This window comes from Haliaeetus leucocephalus, unplaced genomic scaffold (assembly GCF_000737465.1).
Source record: "Haliaeetus leucocephalus isolate CR32 unplaced genomic scaffold, Haliaeetus_leucocephalus-4.0 Scaffold656, whole genome shotgun sequence".
NCBI classification, from domain to species: domain Eukaryota; kingdom Metazoa; phylum Chordata; class Aves; order Accipitriformes; family Accipitridae; genus Haliaeetus; species Haliaeetus leucocephalus.
Window position 1 is genome coordinate 20504804 of NW_010973092.1, and position 12506 is coordinate 20517309.

The following is a 12506-nucleotide window of genomic DNA, read 5'->3' on the forward strand; positions in this document are numbered from 1 at the left end:
CATTTGTTTTGGCTTCAAAAAGGTGTTTGCTGGAAGTCCTGTGAAGCGTGCCCGGGCCCTGCTGCCATGCTGTTTCCTGGCATGGCTGGCATGGACAGGAGGGCTGCCACTAGGAGATGGTCGCTTGGCCTCAGGACCCTAAGGGACTGTCCCCACAAGAGCAGTGGGGATGTGGGGCTGCCCCCCAATGCCCCATCCCGAGGCCAGCCCTGTGTGGAGGGACAGGGAAGAAGCACCCTGTGTGCCAGCAGCTTGCTCTGCCCATCCCCATGGCCGTGCGGAGGTAGCACCAGGCACCCAGTGCTTACATTTCAGTATTCCCACTAACAGGACAAAGCCCTTGGCTCCCTCATCTTCTTGGCCAGGAGGAGAGAGCCCAGGGAGGTCCCAGCAATGCTCCGGGACATGCTGAGCCCCACTGGCACTTGACACTGCTGCACGGTCCCACCAGCACTGACACAAAAGGGCTGTGACCGGGATGTGCAGTCACACCTGCAGTGGCATGCTTGCACAGCATCCCTGGCGTGCATGAGCTCTCCCTTGCACCAGGGACCGAGTGCCAACAGGGCTGCTGAGTGCCCTCGGCCCTTGGTGCCACCATGCTCAGCCCATCCCTCTGCTCCCATGGTTCTCACGTGGCCCTGGAGCTTCACGTGATGAAGCCAGAAGGTGGGTGGTACAGGGGGGTTGGGTGGGCAGAGTGTGCTGGGGGCAGTGGCAGGGTGACACGGGCTATGCATGCACACATCTTTGTGCTGCTATGTGTTTCCAGGGGTGCTCTGTGTGTGGGGGGGGCATGTGCATTGGGGCTGTAGTGTGCACACAGGGCTGTGTGTGTGCAGTGGGGCTGTACGTGCAGTGGGACTGTGTGTGCAGCAGGGCAGCGCACATGCAGTGAGGTATGTGTCAGCGCTGGGCCAGGTAGCAGTGCAAGGGGACGGCAGACCCCCATGGGCAGGGAGGGCTGTGCTGGGGACCCCGCTTTCTGGGGCCTCCCTTGCTCCCAGGAGTGGGTTACCACAGCCCCCAGTAGCCAACTGCAACCCTGAGCTACAGCCCCCTCGGGTTTTGGTTCACTTGAAAGCTCTCCTTTAAAATATGCTCCAGCCCTAGCAATGCTACCAAGATGGTCAGAGCAGAGCTGGGCTCCCCACTGAGGCATCCAGCCCTTCCTGGGGCACCCATGCTCCCCAGCGCCCATGCCACAGGGGGGGTCCTATACAACTGGGACCACAAACAAGCTGAGTGGGGGCAGCACTCTGCAATGTGCCATGGTCCCAGAGCAAAGGCTACCCCCACACCCCAGGGAATTGGGACAAGTGCCCTCTCAGAGCGGTGGGTACACGAGGGGGGGCCCCCAGCACCCTGCCCTACAGCACAGGGAGGGGATGCTGCCTCAGGAGAATTATCCTGCAAGCAGAGACCTGAAGCTGGCGGCAGGTTTCTCATCACCAGCCTGGCAGCACACACCATGCCGAGCGATGGGGTCCCGTGCCCTTCCCCCTTGCCCCGAACAGGTTTCGATTGCCGGCGCAGCTGCTGCGTCCAGATGTTGCCAGTATTGAGGGAGGCAGGCTGCTCAGCCCACAGCTGCTCCTTGCTTCGCTTGCAATTGCTTTGGAAATATTGTGTGTGCTCAGCTCTTTAGAGCTAATCTCCATCCTGCAGCCAGGGCTGGGGGAGCTGCCCGCACCAGTCCGGCCAGCGAGGAGGCTGGGGAAGGGGAGGGGGCCCTGCCGGCAGCCCCTGCGTGGGGCAGGGCTGGGGCGGCCATGCTGCTGCGGCGGGGGGTGGGCTGGGTACCACCCCAGCGATTCTTTCCCACTTGATTGGGGCCATTAATCCTGCGCTCTCCACCAACCTGACAGAGTCTGTAAGTGTCAGCGTGTGAGCGATCCGCTCGCTCGGCACCATCCATCAGGCCCCTGGCAAACGCCATGCGACACCCCCTCCCTGATTTATCTGAGGCCAATGGAGTCATGAAAAACAGCTGGTAAATCCTTCCCCATCAGCCGGCTGATTATTAATGCAGCCAAGTGTGGAGGCAGCAAGCGATTTGGAGACACGGGCCCGGCCAGTGCTGGTGAAAGGCAGCATATGGCCCAGTCCAGCTGCCCCCGTGGCGAGGTCCCTTCCTGCAGGATGCTGCCTGCTCCCTGCCATGGTAGGAGCAGAGCCCTGCCTGCCCCTCGTGCAGGCAGGCAGCAATGCAGTGGCTGCAGAATTGCCCTGTGCTGCTACCTGCACCTGCAGCTCCCAGCTCGAGTGTGCAGGACACCCTCTGCCCCGGGATGCCCAGGCTGGGGGTCTCAGCACCCCCAGGGAAGAACAAATCGTGCTGCTCCTGCTGGGTAAAACGGCACATGGACAGGGGCAGCCGGCACAGAGGCACGCCAGTGCTTTTCCAGGGTGAGGGCAGGCACACGTTGTGGCTCTGGTGCAGGAACAGGGGGATGCCCAAAGGAAGGAGGGAGAAGCCAGCATCAGCACTACGGGCAGTCGTGGAGTGGGGCCAGGTGCCGAGCGAAAGCACAGAGCCCCAGATTTGGGCTGGTGATGCTGGTTGCAGAGTCTGGGCTGTAGCATGGGGACACGCACAGCCCCCGTGCACGGGTGCAGGATACCCTGGTCCCTGCCAGCCTGTGCAGCCCGTTGCATCCCCCCTACACTGCCCCACGGGGCAGCACAGTCCAGGGACACCCGAAACTGGTGGGCACCAGCACTGTGGCCACCCCAAGATGCAGAACCCGCATGCACCGCAGCCTGCACTCCTCTTGGGGCCGTATCTCCATGCACATCCCACCCCACTCTCCCCACCCTTCAAAAAAGCATCTCCCAGGGCCAGGCAAGCCACTCACCAGCTTTTACAGCCCCAGTCCCCCTATTGCACCCCACGCACTGGGGCCCTGCGTGCTTGTTGTGCCCTGCAAGGCTGCCGTGCCCCCTGCATTGACGTAACGGCTTGGGGAAAAAAAAAAAATTGTGTGAGTGGGCTGGAAGGAAGCTAGAAGCAGCATTTTTGTGGTTGTGTGCCGAGCAGGTGCAGCTGACAATTAGCTATCTCTTCCCAGCCTCTTCATTTAGTTCCTCAAGGTTATTTTGAAAATTGAATATTCAATTAATGAAAGAGTGGCTTTGCAGGGCTCTCAGTGCTCCCTTTCCCAGGGCGGAGGCACCCTCAGGGACAGCTCAGGAGGGGAGCAAAGGAGGAAGAAGCACATCCTCCTCCTCCTCCTCACGGCATCCTCCCCTTAGCCCCCCTCCACAGCCACATTTCGAGCACTCTAAGCCCCAGATTTGCGCAGAGAAGAAGAAGCAGCAGAAGTCGTTGTGGTGGAAAGTAGGTGACGTTGAGTCACGTTTGAGCCTGTCACGGAAGACATCGTGCTCCCTTCACCAGTGAGCCTCCCCTTCGAAACCCAGCCCGCAAAAAGCCCCGCGACCCAGCCCCCCACCAGCATCAGCCCAGCCCACCCTGTCTCCCAAAGCCATGGGGCTGCGTGGGAGAGAAGGGGGGCAGCTCCTCCCCTCCCTCCAGCACATCGTCTCTCCCACCCTCCCTTGTCTGTTTTATTTTCTTTTCTGCCACTTAAAATATCATGTGATGGTGAGGCCAGATTGCTTGGAAACGCTGGTGCTGCTCTGCTGGGTCTGGTTCCCTGGCTCCTTGGTGGTGCCCAGAGCGATGCTCTCCTCCGCCAGCAAACACCCTCCTGGCCAAAATGCTCATGTGAGGTCACCCAGTGACACCCTCACAGCAGCACCCACTGATGGAGCAGAAGGTCCCTTTTCTGCAGCTCCCCTCCCCAGGACTGCTCCTCCTGCACCTGCTGCAGGATCGGGGCAGACACCACTCCTCCAAATAAAGCCTCAGATGAGACCCTGTCTACTCAAGCACTAGCCGAACCTGAACCCTTGCTGTGTGCCATGGCATGTCACCACCAGGACATATTTACTGTGCTGGGACAAAGACCCTTGGCTTTTACTTCAAGTGTGGCTGGCCACCAGGCTGGGGACAAGCATTCTTGGTGGGGGGCAGCTCAAGGGTTGTCCTCCCACCATGGGATCTGGGAGTGCTGGCCTGATCCCACACCATTCCCAGCTTCCTTTATTTTAAATGGAGAGCCCTGCGCTGCTAGCAAGTCATCAGCGTCATGCTTGGACAGGCAATCCCCACTTTTGTACCTCTTCATTGCTGGACTCAGAAAATCAGCCTCAAAGCCCAACTGGAGAGGAGAGAGGCGAGATCTCCCCCAGCCTAGGGTGGGCCAGAGGGGAAACTGAGTCACAGAGAGGAGCTGCAGCCCAGAGGCAGCAAACAGGTGGCATTTCTCCCAAGGAAGTGGCCACAGCAGATTGCCAAGGTGGCCGGAGCAGGTGGCAGCAGCGTGGGGACACCCCTGTGTGGTGATGGACGAGCGCTGGCTCAGACCTCTGCTTCCTCAGCTCTTTGTGGAGAAGGGATGATGGGAGAGGTCTGAGAGATTTATAATGAGATATCGCTTGGTGTGTGCTGGTTGGGTCACAGAACTGCTGCGTGGACCCTTTGCAAGGAGGAAAGGTGCTCCGCAAGGGCGGGAGCCCCAGTCCCCTCTTTGCTGACCTGCAGGTGCTCTCCTGCAAGGTGCCCTCCAGCAAAGTCCCAGTAGCTGTGTGACACCCAGCCCTGGGGACAGCAGATGGCCCCATGCCGAGAGCTGCATCCCTTCTGTGAGCCAAGCAGAGCTTTCTACGGCAGCGCAGCGATGTGCAGTCCCTCCAGCACGGCTTTCTCTGAGCCTCTCTGCTAATCCCAGCAAGGAGCGCTCACTGGGGAAGGAAGATTTTGTTTGGAAGACACTGCTGCCAGTCCTGTCCTCTGCCTATCCCTTTTTCCAGCCCAAACCATACAGGGCCATAGATCTGGGAGGGGACATTTTAGATTACCAAGGGGTGTATTGCCTGGATTAGGGATGACGTGTGCGGCGGCGATGCCCTGGGCTGTGCCGGGACACCCTCCCAGCTCAAGGTTCATCCTGGAGCTCTCCTCCTCTCTCTCTTGTCCCGTCCCCCCCATTTCCCATTCCCAAAGCCTCACTTACATCTTCCTTATTATCCTCCTCCCCGCGCTATCTGGGTCACCCTCCCCTGCCATTACCCCAGATAATTGCGAGCTGAGTGGAGGCCACGGGCAGCAATCTGGCAGGCAGCACCTGCGCTGCTGCCCCAGCACTGGGGAAAGCGTTGCCTCTGCGGACATCTCCCTGTCTTTCTCACCCTCTCTTCCTCGGGTCCCTCAAGCCGACCCGGTTCCTCGGCTCTTGGGAAAGGCAGGCAAGCTGGCAGGGCTGCAGGCAGGGGAAGCCTGAATTGCCGGGTAAAATCACCCCGAAGGGGGCTGGGGTCACCACGCTTGCCCTGCCCCATGCAGCGAGGGATGTTTGCTAAGTGAGGAAAAGCCTTGGAAGATGCTTTGGGGAATGGTCTTCACTGCAAAGCTCCTGTTTCTAGATGAGAAATAGCTGTGCCCGAAGGCAGGAGGGCTTTCAGCCCGGCACTGCCTGCATCAGTCTCCTGGGGTCCTGCTCATAGGCACAAACAGATTCAAGCCTCACCCAGAAAAAAAATTAAATGGCACCATCTGGCACTCAGCAAGCTCTTCCCCCTCCCGTCAGTGGGGAGAGAGTAATCCGGGACAGGAACCAGGCCATGCTGCAGGAGTGGGCCACCAGCCTTGTGTACAGCAGTGGCCGGGCATCTCCCTGTCCCGTAGGTTGGCTGGGCGGAGGGGAAAGACCCCCACCATGGCCAAGCCAGGGTCTGGTGTCCCCAAAGGCTGGCATGGTCCTGTCGGGTCCCGGCACATCCCAAGTGGCAGAGCTGGACACTGCTCCTCCCCACAGGGACAAAGCCAAGCTTTTTTTATACATAATTATATCTCTGAAACTGGCCCAGCCTCCTCCCAGAGCTGGTTTTAGCTCAGCTAAACCCACGTGGAAATTCAATCTGTCTGGGCTGCCTAGGAACCCCATCCTGCTCCCCTTTCCTGCCCAGCTGGGATGCTCCAAATCCCGGGCAAAGCAGGAGATGGAACAACCTGCATCCCAGCCTTTCTGAGCACGGGATGGGGCAGTATGCTGGGATTTTGGTCCCTCCTCTAAAGGTTTAGTAGAAATGAAGTTAGAGGATGAGAGGAAAAGCACTGAGCCCCAGCTGGACCCCAAGGCTTTCCCCTGTCAGAGGATGGTGGGTCCTGTGGGATGGGGCTGCTGCTGCCCCTCTGCCTGGCTGTACTGTGCTCCAGCTGCCCACTCTGCCCCGGAGCTGCCTGTGTTTCCCCTGCCTGCTTTTCCCCAGCAAAGCCATGGGGAGGAGGCACCTGCTCCCCACGATGGCATCAGGGTGGCTGCGGTTCCAGCCTCCGCAGGAATGCAAAACCATCAATTAGGAAATAACTGCCTCGCCTGTCCTTGTTAATCCCCTCCTCTTCGGGCTGTTATTTATTATTTATGGTGAAGGCGCCCCGGGATGCACTGACGGAGGGATGCCTGACAGCCTCAATCTGTACCGTACAATTACATCCTCCTCGCCAGCTGGGGAAGCCCTTTCTCCGCTCCTACCACCTCTGCAGGACCAGAGCTGGGGGTACCAGTCCCCCCCTGCCCCACCACTGACAACCAACCCCACCATCCCCATGGGTACAGGGAAGCCCCAGGGACACCCCCTTGGCCCCGTGCTGAGGGTGTCCCCCCATGTATGGCAGACCTGGGGGGACACCAGCCCCTTAGGTGCTGGGTATGGGCAGCTCACCCACCCTCCTCCCTTCGTCCCCCATCCCTGGCGTGGCACTTTGCCATGGGCACAGCAGCATCCCCGAACGAGCCATGGGATGAGGCTGCCCCACTCATCCCCCCTTGCCTGCCTGCTGGCGAGCGCAGGCAGCAGTTAGCCTGGAGGGGGGCCCAGATGAGCCGCTGCAGAGGCATTAGCTGAGCCGGGATTAACATTCACCAGCAAAAAAATAACTCCATCCAAGCTGCGTCTGTTCTCGGGGCCTCGTGTGCGGCACGAATCGAAGCGCAGGCTCCCCTGGGAGCCCCGGGGATGTGTGTGCTGCAGCCGCGTCAGCTCTCTGCAAGGGCTGCTAATGTCTTGGCTAACAAGCTCCCAGCTGAATGTGTCCTACGCACACCTGAGGATGGAGCCAGCGGCCTTCGTCTCCTCCCTGCCCTTCTCCCAGCTGCTGTCCTCTGCCTGTCTCCTGGCAGTGCCATCACCTCCTCCAGCCACACCATGTAGGGACCAGTGCTGGGGAGTGCGCTCTGTGCCAGCATCACCTGGGGACATGTGGGTATGCAGAGGATGTGTGCTGGGTCTTCAGAGGCTGGGCAGGCATCCCAGGGCATTGCACTAGCGCTCAGGGATGTGTGGTGACCTGTTTTGTGATTAGGAGATTTGTAGGTTGGAATCTTATGGGGCCATGTGGGTTTTGGGGGCTGCAGTGTCCATACAGGTGCTTGGAGTATCCTGGGGAGCTGCGATGGGGCTTAGGGGCTCATTGCTGAGCTGTGTAATGAACCCCCCACCCAATCCCCCATGGATGCAGGAAATGTGTGCCCTCCACGCCAGGATGCCAGGACAGTTCTGGTACAGGTGGCACGCACAGAGGACACTTAGGGGTACTGACCCATACCTGCAAGCCCTTCCCCTCCTCTGCAGAGGGTGGCTGTCCCCAGTGCATGCAGGGTTCAGCCCATCCCCATGCCACGCACTGGTGTTGCGTCACGAGGCAGTATGTAGGATCAGCTGAATGCTCCGCGCATACGTGTGTGCAGCTATGTCTTTCCAACCCATGTGCACAGTTGCTGTCTCTCTCTTGGGAGACACCCTGGGGAGCTGCTGGCATCCCACAGCAGGGCAAATCCTCGGGGTACCAGCCGCCTGCAGTAGCCTGGTCCCCAGAGGGTTTGTGGGGTGTCTGTTGGGGATGTGTAGGGGTGTCTGGCACATTATTTGCCTCCTGGAGCTGCTAAGCTCCTGCTCACCAGCCTTTTTGCACTCCTAGCATTGGCCATCGGTACGTTGTGCCTCCAAGAAAACGCAGTGCCCTGGAGCACAGGCCATCTGCGTGGGCAAAGGCTGCAGCTCCAGCTGCAGTGGGCACTGCAGGCCAGCACTTTAATAACATGCTGAGGACAAGAGGGATAAAAATAGCCCCCGGTACTGCCTCCCACTCTCCAGTCTGTGGGGAAGTGGCGCCTCTCCACCCCAGCCCAGGTGGCTATTTTTAGGCTGTCACCTCCTTGCTTCTCTCGTGGGTGGCTTTTATAAATAGCCAGTACCTCTGAGCAGCTCCAATGCCAAGCAGAAGCTCAATGTGCCCGTGCCTGGCAGAGCTGGGAAAGGCCCTGCCTCACCTGCCCAGTGGCTGCCCAGCTCAGCTCACTGCCGTCAGCCTGCCTCCTCTTCCTCGGGGAAGACAGCAGGGACAGAGCCCAGTCCCACCACCCACCCCCCCGGGGCTCAGGCACAGCTTCCCCCACTGCCTGTGCTCACCTGGCTGCTCCAGATGCCATCCCCCCAACTGGGGCACCCCGTCCTCTGGCTGCTGCCTCCACATCCTTCTGGCTCCTGACCCAACACCTTTCCCAGCCCTGATCCCCATCCTTTGCTCCTGGGCTCCCTGAACCCCATCTCTGTGTTCCAGCTCCTTGCAGGCTCCAGCCCTTGCTCTTCTGCAGCTCTGCCCCTTCCCCAGGGCCTGAAGCATCCTCAGGACTCCCTGATCCTCCTCTTCCTCTTGTTCTGCAATTTATTTTAGTAGCCATACCTCCCCAAGCACTTCTTGCCCGGCAGCATCTCCCCGGCATGGTTCTGCCTGGTGCTGGCTCTCTGTGGCCATAAGCGGTGCAGAGTGGCGGCCGCAGTGCTGTAATTAGCCAGGTACAGCAGGAACGCACTTGCAGCCTGACAGCTCTTCTGGAGTCGAATGGGAGCCAATTAATCTAATTAAAGCGGCCGCTGGCTCGTTATCCCTGCACAGTTCACAAGGCTATGAAGGCACCTCGTCCTCGCTGTGCCCCTGTCCATGAGCTGCTCGGGTGGGTGCATACGGGTGGGTGCAGAGAGCCACGGCTCGCTCTCTCCATGGATCTGAGGTGCCCGAGGCACTGCCCTGGGGTAAAGAAGGGGGCACAAAAGCTGGGTCCCCATGGTAGGGTGAGTCTGACCTGTGCATTGGGCACTCGGAGGTGCCGGCATGTGGCTGGGATGCCAGTGGTACCCGCGGGAGCAGGATGCAGAGGGATGCCCCCTGAGGATACCATGGCCACGGGGTTTGCATGCCATGGGGCTGCAATTCCAGCCATGCCGTCAGCCTCAGCAGCGGCTGGTGGGGCCTGGCGCCGCGCCACATCCCGGCGAGGAAGAGCTTTGTTTCCCGGTGTTGGAGCAGGTCCTGCCGGGAGGCGCGGCAGCATCCTGCAAGCTAATTATGAGGCAGGCCGAGGAGGAGGTCTGTCTGCACAGGTGTCTGTCAGCAGGGCGCTGGCACTCACGCCATCTAATTAGACACCCTGCCAGCCTTTAATGAGAACAAATGAGAGGCCAGCCAGTATGGGGCTGGGCCGTGGCATCCGGACCCTGTCCTGCACACTGGCTGTGGCCTGGTGCCCTCAGAGATCCAGTGGCCACATCTTATAAGGGGGGGCCACAGTGGCTCAGCTCCCAGTGCCAGGGAGCCCTGGCATCAGGGCAGAGTTTGCCTGTCCCCACCATACCACCCCTGCACAGCCTGCATCCAGCAGGGCACCGGCTACCACCCTGCATGCACCCTCCTGGCAGCTCCTGACCTATCCCCATCCCCTTGCCCCTTCACCAAGTCCTTTTGGGAGCTGGGTCTTGGTGCTCCACCACTGCAAGGTCCTGCCCCACCCTGCCATCTCCCCCATAGCCCGTCGCATTGCAAAAAGGGGAGCTTGACACCAGGTGGATCTGCCTGCACAGGCTGAGCCTCCAGTTATCCTCTCATCAGCTCGATAGCTGCTGGTGCCCCATGGGGGATCCCATGGTACGTGGATTGCCACCTCCATGCCCTCACCCTGGCAGCACTGATCCAGCTGCACCACGGGACTCAAAAGCACCTGCTTGGGTGCTTTAACATCTGTGTGTGGGCAGGGAATTAGCGACACATTCTCCTTGGGATCCCCATGTGGTTCTTCCACGTCTCCCTGTAATCTAAAGGCAAACAGACCGGTGCCCTGGGTTAAGCACACAGCGGTCTGCAGCAGCACATCCCTACACCCTGAGCCCCTGGGCACAGGCAGGCTCCCTTGTTGGAGCAGGGAGCTGTATGGGCAGCGTGGCCAGGACAAGTTGGGAGCACCAGGTGTGCTCCCAAAACCTCAGCAAGGCTTGAGGAGGGGCTGCAGGAGAAGACCTCAGGACGCATGTGCCTCTGGAGAGGGAAGTTTAACCCAACAGCAGGACCTCAGGCAAGCCTGGAGGCTGCAACGGGGCCGAGCAAGCTGGAAACAAGGTGCAGAAGAGCAGGATGACAGACGAGGATGGTGCTGCTGGGAGTGAGTGCCAGAGCCAGCCTGGCCCTGGTTATAAACTGCCTCTGCAAGTAGATTTGCACACCAGCGGGCACTGGGACATCGAGGCAGGCGTGTGCCCAGCCTGGGAAGAGGGGAAGGGAGCCCAGACGGGCTGGGGGGGCGGCAGGCCCCCACACTGCACGCCGGCTCTGCAGCAGCCCTATAAATAAACACACCCACACACCGCGGCACACACGCCGGGATGCTGGGAGGGGAGGCAATTGCGTGTGGCTGCCGGCGGGCAGCAGGGAGTAATGGGACGACAACAAGCACGGGGAAATGCTGTGCGGGTATTAGAAAACATCACCTGCCAAAGGAGCAATCGGGAAGAAGGCAGCACCCCAGGGAGTTGGGCATGCTGCCTGCTCTGCAGGGCACAGGCAGGGCTGGGGTGGCCCTGGAGCCCCCAGGCAGGAAGGTGTCTGAAGTAACACAACGCCTGCGCAGTCTGGAGGGGAGACGTGCCTTGAGGGGACACGCACGCCTCCGCATCCCCACTGTACACACACATGCACGTGCACACATACATCCCCACCCTGTGTGGGTGCACACACACACGTCTCCATCCCTGCGTGCAAACTCCCCTTTACCCCTGCGTTCATCCCGGTGTGCACACACCCCTTCATCCCGGCATGTCCCCCCACATGCACACGCACCTTGGCTTCTTGTGTGTCCCACGCACACACGCCTCCATCCTTCCTTGTGTGCACGTCTTAGCCCTTGTGCACCTCTGCATGCACGCGTCTCCCTTCTCCCCGTGTGCATCCCCACCAAAAATCACCCTCACAGCGCCTGGGGCTGGCAGCCCGCATCCCTGGGGCCCTGCCTCCCCAGGGCTGGAGAAGGACAGCCACTACCACAGCTCCGCCAGCCCGGCTTCTCCCGGCAGGCTGCCGTCATGCTGCGGCTTAGAGAGGTTTAAGGGAAAGGCGGGGACGTGCCGGGTTGGAGGCCGAGGCCAGCCCTACCGCGCCAGGCAGGGGATGGTGGGATTTGCTGGAGTGCTGGGCAATTTCCCCAGCGCTCGACTCTGTCCTCTTATTTTCACGGCAGGGTCTGAGTGGTTGATGGGCAGGTTGGTATCACCGGTGCAGCCCCCTCTCCGCTCCACTGGCGATGCTCGTCTGCCTCCCAGCCCACCTGGCGTGCGCCTGCTTGTTCACAGGAGGAGGTGGACATGGAGCGAGGGGCTTTGCTGTGAATTTGCAAGCTTTCAGGGTGGGCCGGGGCCACACAGCATCACCGGCAGTCCCAGCTCCATCCAGCCACAGCCCCGCAGCCCTGGCAGGCTGTGCCGTGGCCGTGCCGGGCATCCCGTAGCACTGGCCGCAGTGGGAAGGGGTGGCGGCGGTTACCAGAGGAGGATGGAGGCAGCTGGGGACCGGGATGCTGCAGCCAGGCTGGTCCCCTCCAGCTGGCCACGGACCAGATGCCGGGGAGCCGCACGAGCTGGCACTGCCAGCGGGGCAGAGGTGTGGGGCAGGCGGGGGTCTCGCAGCCTCAGCAGCCCTTCAGCCCCTTTCAGGAGAGGCTGGGCCCTGGCCTGCAGGGATGATGGAGCAGATGATGCTCTTGGTCTGAGGCGAAAGGCAGAGAAGAGTTGCCATGGAGACCAGCTATGTCATTTTAAGGAGGCACAGAGGCATTCACACCCATCCCTCTCGAATGAACCCCAGCAGCAAGAGGTGAGGGGAGAGAGGTGGGGGTGACTGGCATCCCCTTCAATCCCAGGAGGGTCGGCTGGTCCCCAGCAGTGCCACCCTGTGCGGGAGCCAGCAGCAAGGCTGCAGGCAGGGCTGCCTGCCCAGGGCATGCCCCAGGGGCCAGCCTCCCTCGGGGACAGCTGGGAGCAACCGATGGCACTGGGGCAGAGTTACTTGCTGCCAGCCTGGCCTGAGCAGGAAAGAGGTCAATACATGACCCCCCCCC